General features: G+C 43.8%; 1 protein-coding gene across 2 annotated transcripts in view; it reads right to left on the bottom strand.

Moving 5' to 3' along the window:
* The window catches only part of LOC140725806 (uncharacterized), a 120,635-nt gene that overhangs the window by 20,679 nt on the left and 87,332 nt on the right, over positions 1–12,624 (bottom strand). The window lies entirely within an intron of this gene.

Below are 12,624 nucleotides of genomic sequence, written 5' to 3'. Positions count from 1 at the left end.
CTAAATTCCTGCCTGAGAGCTTCAGATTTCCCCTTACTCCAATTAAGCACTTTCCTAACCTATCTGTTCCTATCCCTCTCCAATGCTATGGTAAAGGAGATAAAATTATGATCAGTATCTCCAAAATGCTGTCCCACTGAGCGACCTGACACCTGACCAGGTTCATTTCCCAATACCAGATCAAGTATAGCCTCTCCTCTTGCAGGCTTATCTACATATTGTCTCAGGAAACCTTCCTGGACATACCTAACAAACTCCACCCCATCTAAACCCCTGGCTTTAGGGAGATGCCAATCAATATTTGGGAAATTAAAATCTCCCAACACAACAACCCTGTTATTATTACACCTTTCCAGAATCTGTCTCCCTATCTGCTCCTCGATGTCCCTGTTACTATTGGGTGGTCTATAAAAAACACCCAGTAGAGTTATTGACCCCTTCCTGTTTCTAACTTCCACCCACAGAGACTCAGTAGACAATCTTTCCATGACTTCCTCCTTTTCTGCAGTCATGACACTATCTCTGATCAGCAGTGCCACGCCCCCACCTCTTTTGCTTCCCTCCCTATCCTTTCTGAAACATCTAAACCCTGTCACTCTAAGTAACCATTCCTGACCCTGAGCCATCCAAGTCTGTGTAATGGCCATAACATTATAGCTCCAAATACTCATCCATACTCTAAGCTTATCTACTTTGTTCTTGATGCTTCTTGCGTTAAAATAGTAACATCTCAAATCATTGGTCTGACTGTATCCCTTCTCTAGCACCTGCCTCTCTTCCCTCTTGCACCGTCTCCAAGCTTCCTTTATTTTAATTTTAATTTTTAATTGGGGAAGGGCAAATTATGAGGCTATAAGGCTAGAACTTGCGGGTGTGAATTGGGATGATGTTTTTGCAGGGAAATGTACTATGGACATGTGGTCAATGTTTAAGAATCTCTTGCAGGATGTTAGGGATAAATTTGTCCTGGTGAGGAAGATAAAGAATGGTAGGGTGAAGGAACCATGGGTGGCAAATGAGGTGGAAAATCTAGTCCGGTGGAAGAAGGCAGCATTCAGAGAACTCGGAAGAAGGCTGAAAAGCAGGACTTCCAGGGTAGTTATCTCTGGTTTGCTTCCAGTTCCTCGTGCTGGAGAGGGCAGGAACAGGGAGATAATGGATCTGAATGTGTGGCTGAGGAACTGGTACAGGAAGCAAGGATTTACATTCTTGGATCACTGGGATCTGTTTTGGGGTAGGGATGAATTGTACAAAAGGGATGGGTTGCACCTTAATAGGTGGGGGACCAGCATTCTGGCAGACAGGTTTGCCACTGCAACACAGATGTGTTTAAACTAAGTAATGGGGGGGGGGGGGGGGGGAGGGGATGAACTGGAAATATAAGGATTGAGTTAAAAGGAAAGTGAAAATAAGAAAAGTTAAAAAGGACAACAGAATCAATGGAGTAGAAAGCTCAAGAAGAGATCATACAGTGTGGCCAAGTGAAATAGGAATTGATATGAAAGGAGAGGGGAGTAACGAATTAAAAGTATTATATATGAATGCATGAAGTATAAGGAATAAAGTAGATGAGCTTGAGGCTCAGTTGGAAATTGGCAAGTACGATGTTGTGGGAATAACTGAGACATGGCTTCAAGCGGACAGGGCCTGGGAAATGAATATTCAAGGATATACATCTTATCAAAAGGACAGACTGACTGGCAGAGGGGGTGGAGTGGCTCTGTTGGTGAGGAATGATATTCAGTCCCTTGCGAGGGGGGACATAGAATCTGGGGATGTAGAGTCAGTATGGATAGAACTGAGAAATTCTAAGGGTAGAAAGACCCTAATGGGAGTTATCTACAGGCCCCCAAACAGCAGTCTGGATGTAGGGTGTAAGTTGAATGAAGAGTTAAAATTGGCATGTCGCAAAGGTAATGATACAGTTGTCATGGGGGATTTCAACATGCAGGTAGACTGGGAGAATTAGAATGGTACTGGACCCCAAGAAAGGGAGTTTGTGGGGTGCCTCCGAGATGGATTCTTAGAACAGCTTGTACTGGAGCCTACCAGGGAGAAGGCAATTCTAGATTTAGTGTTCTGCAATGAACCGTATTTGATCAGGGACCTCAAGGTAAAGGAACCATTAGGAGGTAGTGACCATAATATGATATGTTTTAACCTACAATTTGAGAAGGAGAAGGGAAAATCGGATGTGTCAGTATTACAGTTGAACAAAGGGAACTATGGAGCTATGAGGGAGGAGCTGGCCAAAGTTCAATGGAACAATACCCTAGCAGGGAAGGCAGTGGAACAAAAATGGCAGGTATTTCCGGGAATAATGCAGAAGGTGCAGGATCGGTTCATTCCAAAGAGGAAGAAAGATCCTAAGGGGAGTAAGGGGCAGCCATGGCTGACGAGGGAAGTAAAGGACAGTATAAAAATAAAAGAGAAGTATAACATAGCAAAGATGAGCGGGAAACCGGAGGACTGGGAAGCTTTTAAAGAGCAACAGAAGATAACAAAAAAGGCAATACGCCAAGAAAAAATGAGGTACGAAGGTAAACTAGCCAAGAATATAAAGGAGGATAGTAAAAGCTTCTTTAGGTATGTGAATAGCAAAAAAATAGTTAAGACCAAAATTGGGCCATTGAAGACAGAAACGGGTGAATTTATTATGGGGAACAAGGAAATGGCAGACGAGTTGAACAGGTACTTTGGATCTGTCTTCACTAGGGAAGACACAAACAATCTCCCAGATGTAATAGTGGCCAAAGGAACTAGGGTAAAGGATGAACTGAAGGAAATTTATATTAGGCAAGAAACGGTGTTGGATAGACTGTTGAGTCTGAAGGCTGATGATCTGCATCCCAGGGTACTTAAAAGCGGTGGCTCTAGAAATCGTGGACGCATTGGTAATCATTTTCCAATGTTCTATAGATTCAGGAACAGTTCCTGCTGACTGGAGGGTGGCTAATGTTGTCCCACTTTTCAAGAAAGGAGGGAGAGAGAAAACAGGGAATTATACACCGGTTAGCCTGACGTCAGTGGTGGGAAAGATGCTGGAGTCAATTATAAAAGAGGAAATTACGACACATTTGGATAGCAGTAGAAGGATCAGTCCGAGTCAGCATGGATTTATGAAGGGAAAATTATGCTTTTTTTAAAAAAATTTTTTATTAGTTTTTCAAAACATTTTACAAAATTAAAAACCCCAAATCCCAATGGGGAGCATTAATACAGTGCAAGATTAAGCATACAATAACAATATGCTACAAAGGAAGAGAATTTAACAAAAAAGCACCTAAATTAAAGACAAGTGAGCTTAGTGTCCTCCCCAAGCCCCACCACACAAGAAAAAAACAACAACAACTCCAGACCAACCACCACACAGTATAAAGAGTATAAGTCCGGACAGTCAAACTCCCAGACTGTGAATACACTTAGCAACAGAGAATAATACTGCCTGCTACCAGAAAAAAAAGGGAGCTGAAAGCAAGGGACCAAAAAGAAGAAAAAAAAAGAAAAGAAAAAACCCTAGTCAAGAGGAAGGTTATGAAAGTACTCGATAAAAGGTCCCCAGACCTTATGGAACTTTAGATCCGAATTAAGAACTGAATAATGAATTTTTTCGAGGTCCAAGCAGGCCATAATGTCGTTAAGCCATTGCGCATGGGTGGGCAGGGCAACATCTCTCCATCTAAGGAGGATCAAGCGTCTCGCCAGGAGAGAGGCAAAGGATAGTATTCGGCATTTGGTCGGACCCAGACATAAATCTGTCTCACCCCAAAAACCGAACAGAGCAATTAAGGGGTTAGGTTCTAGGTGCTGATTCAGAATACCCGATAATGTAGTGAAGACATCTTTCCAGAATTTCTCCAAACTAGGACAGAACCAGTACATGTGGATGAGAGAGGCCACGTCCCTCTTGCATTTATCACAGAGTGGGAAAATTATGCTTGACTAATCTTCTGGAGTTTTTTGAGGATATAACTATGAAAATGGACAAGGGACAGCCAGTGGATGTAGTGTACCTGGACTTCCAGAAAGCTTTTGATAAAGTCCCACATAGGAGATTAGTGGGCAAAATTAGGGCACATGGTATTGGGGGCAGAGTACTGACATAGATTGAAAATCGGCTGGCTGACAGGAAACAAAGAGTAGTGATTAACGGGTCCTTTTCGGAACGGTAGGCTGTGACCAGTGGGGTACCGCAAGGTTCGGTGCTGGGACCGCAGCTGTTTACAATATACATTAATGATTTAGATGAAGGGATTAAAAGTAACATTAGCAAATTTGCTGATGACACAAAGCTGGGTGGCAGTGTGAAATTTCAAGAGGATGTTATGAGAATGCAGGGTGACTTGGACAGGTTGGGTAAGTGGGCAAATGTATAGCAGATGCAGTTTAATGTGGATAAATGTGAGGTTATCCACTTTGGTGGCAAGAACAGGAAGGCAGATTACTATCTAAATGGAGTCAAGTTAGGAAAAGGGGAAGTACAACAAGATCTAGGTGTTCTTGTACTTCAGTCAATGAAAGCAAGCATGCAGGTACAGCAGGCAGTGAAGAAAGCTAATGGCATGCTGGCTTTTATAACAAGAGGAATTGAGTATAGGAGTAAAGAGGTCCTTCTGCAGCTGTACAGGGCCCTGGTGAGACCCCACCTGGAGTATTGTGTACAGTTTTGGTCTCCAAATTTGAGGAAGGACATTCTTGCTATTGAGGGAGTGCAGCGTAGGTTCACAAGGTTAATTCCTGGAATGGCGGGACTGTCATATGTTGAAAGATTGGAGTGACTGGGCTTGTATACACTGGAATTTAGAAGGATGAGAGGGGATCTGATTGAAACATATAAGATTATTAAGGGATTGGACACACTGGAGGCAGGAAGCATGTTCCCACTGATGGGTGAGTCCAGAACTAGAGGCCCCAGTTTAAGAATAAGGGGTAGGCCATTTAGAACAGAGATGCAGAAAAACTTTTTCACCCAGAGAGTGGTGGATATGTGGAGGCCAAGTCTCTGGATGCATTCAAGAGAGAGTTAGATAGAGCTCTTATAGATAGCGGGGTCAAGGGATATGGGGAGAGGGCAGGAATGGGGTACTGATTGTGTATGATCAGCCATGATCACAGTGAATGGCGGTGCTGGCTAGAAGGGCCGAATGGCCTACTCCTGCACTTACTGTCTATATCCCTAGGACCCCCGCCCCAACTCCATATCCCCTGGGGCCCTAGTCTATTGTCTATTGTTTAGGAAGCAAGGATCAGATGGGTCTATTGAGGAAGATAGGGTAGCAAAAAAGAAGCTTAAGAAGGGGCTGAGAAGAGCAAGAAGGGGGCATGAGAAGGCCTTGGCGAGTAGGGTAAAGGAAAACCCCAAGGCATTCTTCAATTATGTGAAGAACAAAAGGATGACAGGAGTGAAGGTAGGACCGATTAGAGATATATGTGGGAAGATGTGCCTGGAGGCTGTGGAAGTGAGCAAGGTCCTCAAAGAATACTCCTCTTCGGTATTCACCACTGAGAGGGCACTTAATGATGGTGAGGACAATATGAGTGAGGTTGATGTTCTGGAGCATGTTGATATTAAGGGAGAGGAGGTGTTGGAATTGTTAAAATACATTAGAACAGATAAGTCCCTGGGGCCTGATGGAATATTCCCTAAGCTGCTCCATGAGGCAAGGAAAGAAATTGCTGAGCCTCTGGCTAGGATCTTTATGTCCTCGTTGTCCATGGGAATGGGAATGGAGGATTGGAGGGAGGTGAATTTTGACCTCTTGTTCAAAAAAAGTAGTAGGGATAGTCCAGGTAATTATAGACCAGTGAGCCTTACGTCTGTGGTGTTGGAAAAGATTCTTAGAGGTAGGATCTATGGGCATTTATAGAATCATGGTCTGATCAGGGATAGTCAGCATGGCTTTGTGAAGGGCAGATCATGCCTAACAAGCCTGATAGAGTTCTTTGAGGAGGTGACCAGGCATATAGATGAAGGTAGTGCAGTGGAAGTGATCTACATGGATTTGACAAGGTTCCACACGGTAGGCTTATTCAGAAAGTCAGAAGGCATGGGATCCAGGGAAGTTTGGCCAGGTGGATTCAGAACTGGCTTGCCTGCAGAAGGCAGAGGGTCATGGTGGAGGGAGTACTTTCAGATTGGAGGGTTGTGACTAGTGGTGTCCCACAAGGATCTGTTCTGGGACCTCTACTTTTTGTGATTTTTATTAACGACCTGGATGTGGGGATAGAAGGGTGGGTTGGCAAGTTTGCAGATGACATAAAGGTTGATGGTGTTGTAGATAGTGTAGAGGATTGTCAAAGATTGCAGAGAGACATTGATAGGATGCAGAAGTGGGCTGAGAAGTGGCAGATGGAGTTCAACCCAGAGAAGTGTGAGGTGGTACACTTTGGAAGGACAAACTCCAAGGCAGAGTACAAAGTAAACGGCAGGATACTTGGTAGTGTGGAGGAGCAGAGGGATCTGGGGGTACATGTCCACAGATCCCTGAAAGTTGCCTCACAGGTAGATAGGGTAGTTAAGAAAGCTTATGGGGTGTTAGCTTTCACAAGTCGAGGGGATAGAGTATAAGAGATGCGATGTAATGATGCAGCTCTATAAAACTCTAGTTAGGCCACACTTGGAGTACTGTGTCCAGTTCTGGTCACCTCAGTATAGGAAGGATGTGGAAGCATTGGAAAGGGTACAGAGGAGATTTACCAGGATGTTGCCTGGTTTAGAGAGTATGGATTATGATCAGAGATTAAGGGAGCTAGGGCTTTACTCTTTGGAGAGAAGGAGGATGAGAGGAGACATGATAGAGGTGTACACGATATTAAGAGGAATAGACAGAGTGGACAGCCAGCGCCTCTTCCCCAGGGTACCACTGCTCATTATAAGAGGACATTGCTTTAAGGTAAGGTGAGGGAAGTTCAAGGGGGATATTAGACAATAGACAATAGGTGCAGAAGTAGACCATTCGGCCCTTCGAGCCTGCACCGCCATTCTGAGATCATGGCTGATCATCTACTATCAATACCCGGTTCCTGCCTTGTCCCCATATCCCTTGATTCCCCTATCCATAAGATACCTATCTAGCTCCTTCTTGAAAGCATCCAGAGAATTGGCCGCCACTGTCTTCTGAGGCAGTGCATTCCAGACCCCCACAACTCTCTGGGAGAAGAAGTTTTTCTTTAACTCCATCCTAAATGACCTACCCCTTATTCTCAAACTATGCCCTCTGGTACTGGACTCTCCCAGTATCTGGAACATATTTCCTGCCTCTATCTTGTCCAATTCCTTAATAATCTTAAATGTTGCAATCAGATCCCCTCTCAATCTCCTTAATTCCAGCGTGTACAAGCCCAGTCTCTCTAACCTCTCTGCGTAAGACAGTCCGGACATCCCAGGAATTAACCTTGTGAATCTACGCTGCACTTCCTCTACAGCCAGGATATCCTTCCTTAACCCTGGAGACCAAAACTGTACACAATACTCCAGGTGTGGTTTCACCAGGGCCCTGTACAAATGCAAAAGGATTTCCTTGCTCTTGTACTCAATTCCCTTTGTAATAAAGGCCAACATTCCATTAGCCTTCTTCACTGCCTGCTGCACTTGCTCATTCACCTTCAGTGACTGATGAACAAGGACTCCTAGATCTCTTTGTATTTCTCCCTTACCTAACTCTACACCGTTCAGATAATAATCTGCCTTCCTGTTCTTACTCCCAAAGTGGATAACCTCACACTTATTCACATTAAACGTCATTTGCCCACTCACTCAGCCTATCCAAGTCATCCTGAATTCTCCTAACATCCTCATCACATGTCACATTGCCACCCAGCTTAGTATCATCAGCAAACTTGCTGATGTTATTCTCAATGCCTTCATCTAAATCGTAAACAGCTGTGGTCCCAATACCGAGCCCTGTGGCACCCCACTAGTCACCACCTGCCATTCCGAGAAACACCCATTCACTGTTACCCTTTGCTTTCTATCTGCCAACCAGTTTTCTATCCATGTCAATATCTTCTCCCCAATGCCATGAGCTCTGATTTTACCCACCAATCTGCTATGTGGGACCTTATCAAATGCCTTCTGAAAATCGAGGTATACTACATCCACTGGATCTCCCTTGTCTAACTTCCTGGTTACATCCTCGAAAAACTCCAATAGATTAGTCAAGCATGATTTACCCTTGGTAAATCCATGCTGGCTCGGCCCAATCCTATCACTGCTATCTAGATATGCCACTATTTCATCTTTAATAATGGACTCTAGCATCTTCCCCACTACTGATGTTAGGCTGACAGGATGATAGTTCAGTGGGATAACATTAGCCATTCTCCAATCCTCAGGAACTGATCCTAAATCTAAGGAACAATGGAAAATGATTACCAATGCATCCGCAATTCCCAGGGCCACCTCCTTTAGTACCCTAGGATGCAGACCATCTGGACCTGGGGATTTGTCAGCCTTCAGTCCCATCAGTCTACTCATCACCGTTTCCTTCCTAATGTCAATCTGTTTCATTTCCTCTGTTATCCTATGTCCTTGGCCCATCCATACATCTGGGAGATTGTTTGTGTCTTCCCTAGTGAAGACAGATCTAAAGTACTTATTAAGGTCTTCTGCCATTTCTCTGTTTCCCATAACAATTTCACCCAATTCATTCTTCAAGGGCCCAACATTGTTCTTAACTATCTTCTTTCTCTTCACATACCTAAAAAAGCTTTTGCTATCCTCCTTTATATTCCTGGCTAGCTTGCGTTCGTACCTCATTTTTTCTCCCTGTATTGCCTTTTTAGTTAAGTTCTGTTGTTCCTTAAAAATTTCCCAATCATCTGTCCTCCCACTCACCTTAGCTCTGTCATACTTCCCTTTTTTTAATGCTATGCAATCTCTGACTTCCTTTGTCAACCACTGTGGCCCCTTTCCCCCCTTTGAATCCTTCCTTCTCTGAGGGATGAATTGGTTTTGCACCTTGTGCATTATTCCCAAGAATACCTGCCATTGCTGTTCCACTGTCTTTTCTGCTAGGATATCCGTCCAGTTAACTTTGGCCAGCTCCTCCCTCATGGCTCCATAGTCTCCTTTGTTCAACTGCAACACTGACACCTCCGATCTGCCCTTATCCTTCTCAAATTGCAGATAAAAACTTATCATATTATGGTCACTACCTCCTAATGGCTCCTTTACTTCAAGATCGCTTATCAAATCCTGTTCATTACACAACACTAAATCCAGAATAGCCTTGTCCCTGGTCGGCTCTCGTACAAGCTGTTCCAAGAATGCATCCCGCAGGTACTCTACAAAATCCCTATCCTGGGGTCCAGCACCAACCTGATTCTCCCAGTTCACCTGCATGTTGAAATCCCCCATAACTACTGCGACATTACCTTTGCCACATGCCAATGTTAACTCCCTATTCAACTTGCACCCAATATCCATGCCACTGTTTGGTGGCCTGCAGGCAACACCCATTAGGGTCTTTTTGCCCCTACTGTTCCTCAGTTCTATCCACACAGACTCTACTTCTCCTGATCCTATGTCCCCCCTTGCAAAGGACTGAATCTCATTCCTCAGCAACAGGGCCACCCCACCTCCTCTGTCCACATTTCTGTCCCTACTAGAGGAAGGTTTTCACTCAGAGAGTGGTTGGTGTGTGGAATGCACTGCCTGAGTCAGTGGTGTAGGCAGATACACTAGTGAAGTTTAAGAGACTACTAGACAGGTATATGGAGGAATTTAAGGTGGGGGTTATATGGGAAGCAGGGTTTGAGGGTCAGCACAACATTGTGGGCCGAAGGGCCTGTAATGTGCTGTACTATTCTATGTACTATGTTGTATTTGTGAGCCAACCGCCCCTTCCTCCGTCTCTTCAGTTCGGTTCTCACCCCCCAGCAATTCTAGTTTAACCTCTCCCCAATAGCCATAGCAAACCTCCCCGCCAGGATATTGGACCCCCTCAGATTTAAGCGCAACCCATACTTTTTGTACAGGTCACGCCTGTCCCAAAATAGGTCCCAGTGATCCAGAAATCTGAATCCTGCCCTCAGCCACACACTTATCCTCCACCTCATTCTATTCCTGTATTCACTATTGTGTGGCACAGGCAGTAATCCTGAGATTGCTACCTTTGAGGGCCTGCTTCTCAACTTCCTTCCTAACTCCCTGTAGTCTGTTTTCAGGAACCAGCTCCCTTCTACCTACGTCATTGGTATCAATATGTACCACAACCTCTGGCTGTTCACCTTCCCACTTCAGGATATCGTGGATGTGATCAGAAACATCCCAGACTCTGCACCTGGGAGGCAAACTACTATCAATGTTTCTTTCATGCATCCACAGAATTGGCTCCCTGATCCCTTAGCTCTAGAGTCCCCTATTACTGCTGCCTTCTTCCTTTCCCTGCCCTCTGAGCCACAGAAAATACTTTTTATGTAAATACTTTTTCTTCACATCTTTTGGACAGCTTTTGCTCTTTTTCCCCCCAGCACTTAATAAAATATCTTGCTCTTATGTGCTGCTGCAGATTACCATCTGTTTTTTTTTCCAACTGGTGACCCTCGTCGGGCACACTTGATAGCGAGGTGTGACAGGCTGTAATGCAAGATCACTACACTTGAGTTCCTGCATTTTAATTTCTTACTTAACTGTCCATAGTCATCCTGCAGATCTTCATCCCTTGTTCTACCCATGTCATTTGTAACAGTGTGTACAATGACCTCTGGCTTTTTACCTCGAGAATTTTCTATAGCCGCTCAGAGACATTCTTGACCTTGGCACCAGGAGGCAATGCACTATTCTGGCATCTCTCTGCAGCCACAGAATCTCCTATCTCTCACCCTCACTATAAAATATTTGACATTTCTACTCTGGGAAAAAGACTGTGCCTCTCATAATTTTATAAACTTCTGTCAAACTGTCCCGTAACTTCTGGCATTCCAAAGAAAACAATCTTAAGTTTTTCCTTATGGCTCTCTCATCCAGGCAGCAACCCAGTGAACCTTTTTGACACCTTCTCCAAGCCTCCATGTTAATTGTAATGGGGTAACCAGAACTGACACAGTATTCCAAGTGAGTCTTATTATTGTTTTGTATTGGCAGCTTGTTGTCTTTAGCACACTGGTTGTTTGTCTCTCCTTTTAGGTTTGTCTTTCATTAATTCAGAATCGTAACATCTCTCTTTGGCATGTTTGATGCATCCATCACCATGAAGACCACCACAAAGTAGTTATTCAAAGCCTCAGCCATTTCCTCATTATCCAATATCAATTCCCCCTTCTTGTTCTCCAAGGGACCTACATTCACTTAAGCCACCCGTTTCCACTTTATAGAATTATAACAACTTTTACTATCAGTTTTTATATTTTGTGCTAGTTTATTTTCATAATCTAGGTTCCCTTTCTTTATTGCTTGCTTAGTGGTTCTTTTTTGCTTTTTAAAGTTTTCCCAATCTTCCAGTTTCCCACTATTCTTGGCGACTTTGTATGCACAAGCTTTTAGTTTGATGCCTTCTTTTATTTCCTTAGTCCAAGACTGGCTCTCCCCACTCTTACTGTCCTTGCTTTTAACTGGAATATACTTTTGTTGAGCATGTGAAAAATCTCATTAAAAATCTTCCACTGTTCCACCATATCGTCTGCATTCCCAGTCTACGCTAGGCAAACCCTTCCTCATCCCATTGTAGTCTCCATTGTTGAGGCATAATACACTGGTTTTAGATCAAATTATTGCACCCTCCATATGTATGAGAAATTCAATCATACTGTGATCACTCTTTCCAAGAGGATCTCTAACTACAAGATCACTAATTCTACCTGTCTTATTGCACATTCTATGTGTTTCTTGGACTTACTGTGTATACCCAGAATAAAATAAATGCCAAAGTTGTATATGGTGACATATATGTAACACCAGGAAAAGTTTCACTGCTAATGTAATGTTTTTTCCATAGCAGCAGCGTTTGGGTTATGGCTAGAGATAACGGGGGCTTTGGAATGTGCACCATCCAATGAAGGGAGTGTTATTTCTTGTTGTGTGCCTGAGAACAAGGTAATCTGGGTCTTTTGTTCAGCAAGAGATGAAGAGACACCAGAAAGGAGAGGCTGTAGACAACAGGACAGAGTGGACTTGGAGTGGGTCTGGAAGCCAATGATGCCTGGGGACATTGATGGAGGGTCAATGGAAGGGAACCTGTGAGCTCCAACTTGAACACATTAGACTGTTTCATTAAAATGGGCCCTTTCCTTTTTGTTTTTCTTTACTAACCCCTTAGTCAAATTAAGCATTATAAAGCTAAATTGTTTAATTGCATATTAATATTGTGGCTGTTATTTCGTGGTACTGATTAGTAACAGGGGAACAAATCACACAGCATCCACACAAACAAGAGGTTTTGCACCTCAGATTTCACACGTTTGGCAGGGCCACAGACTGTCTTCCCTGGACTAACGCTGCCAGCTGAACCTGAGGGTTACATATATGTTGATAATGAATTTACTTTGAACTTTGAAGTGTACTTCCTCCCTGTGTGTAGAAATGAGAAGAGGGCATGTCCTGGGTTACATATAACAGTTGGTCAATGACTTCCCGACTCCTGGACCAACTGTTCCACTTTCCATTTTCCCACTTCCACACAGTTC

This window comes from Hemitrygon akajei, chromosome 3 (assembly GCF_048418815.1).
Source record: "Hemitrygon akajei chromosome 3, sHemAka1.3, whole genome shotgun sequence".
Classification (NCBI taxonomy): Eukaryota; Metazoa; Chordata; class Chondrichthyes; order Myliobatiformes; family Dasyatidae; genus Hemitrygon; species Hemitrygon akajei.
This window is presented reverse-complemented; position numbering and strand designations above follow the sequence as displayed.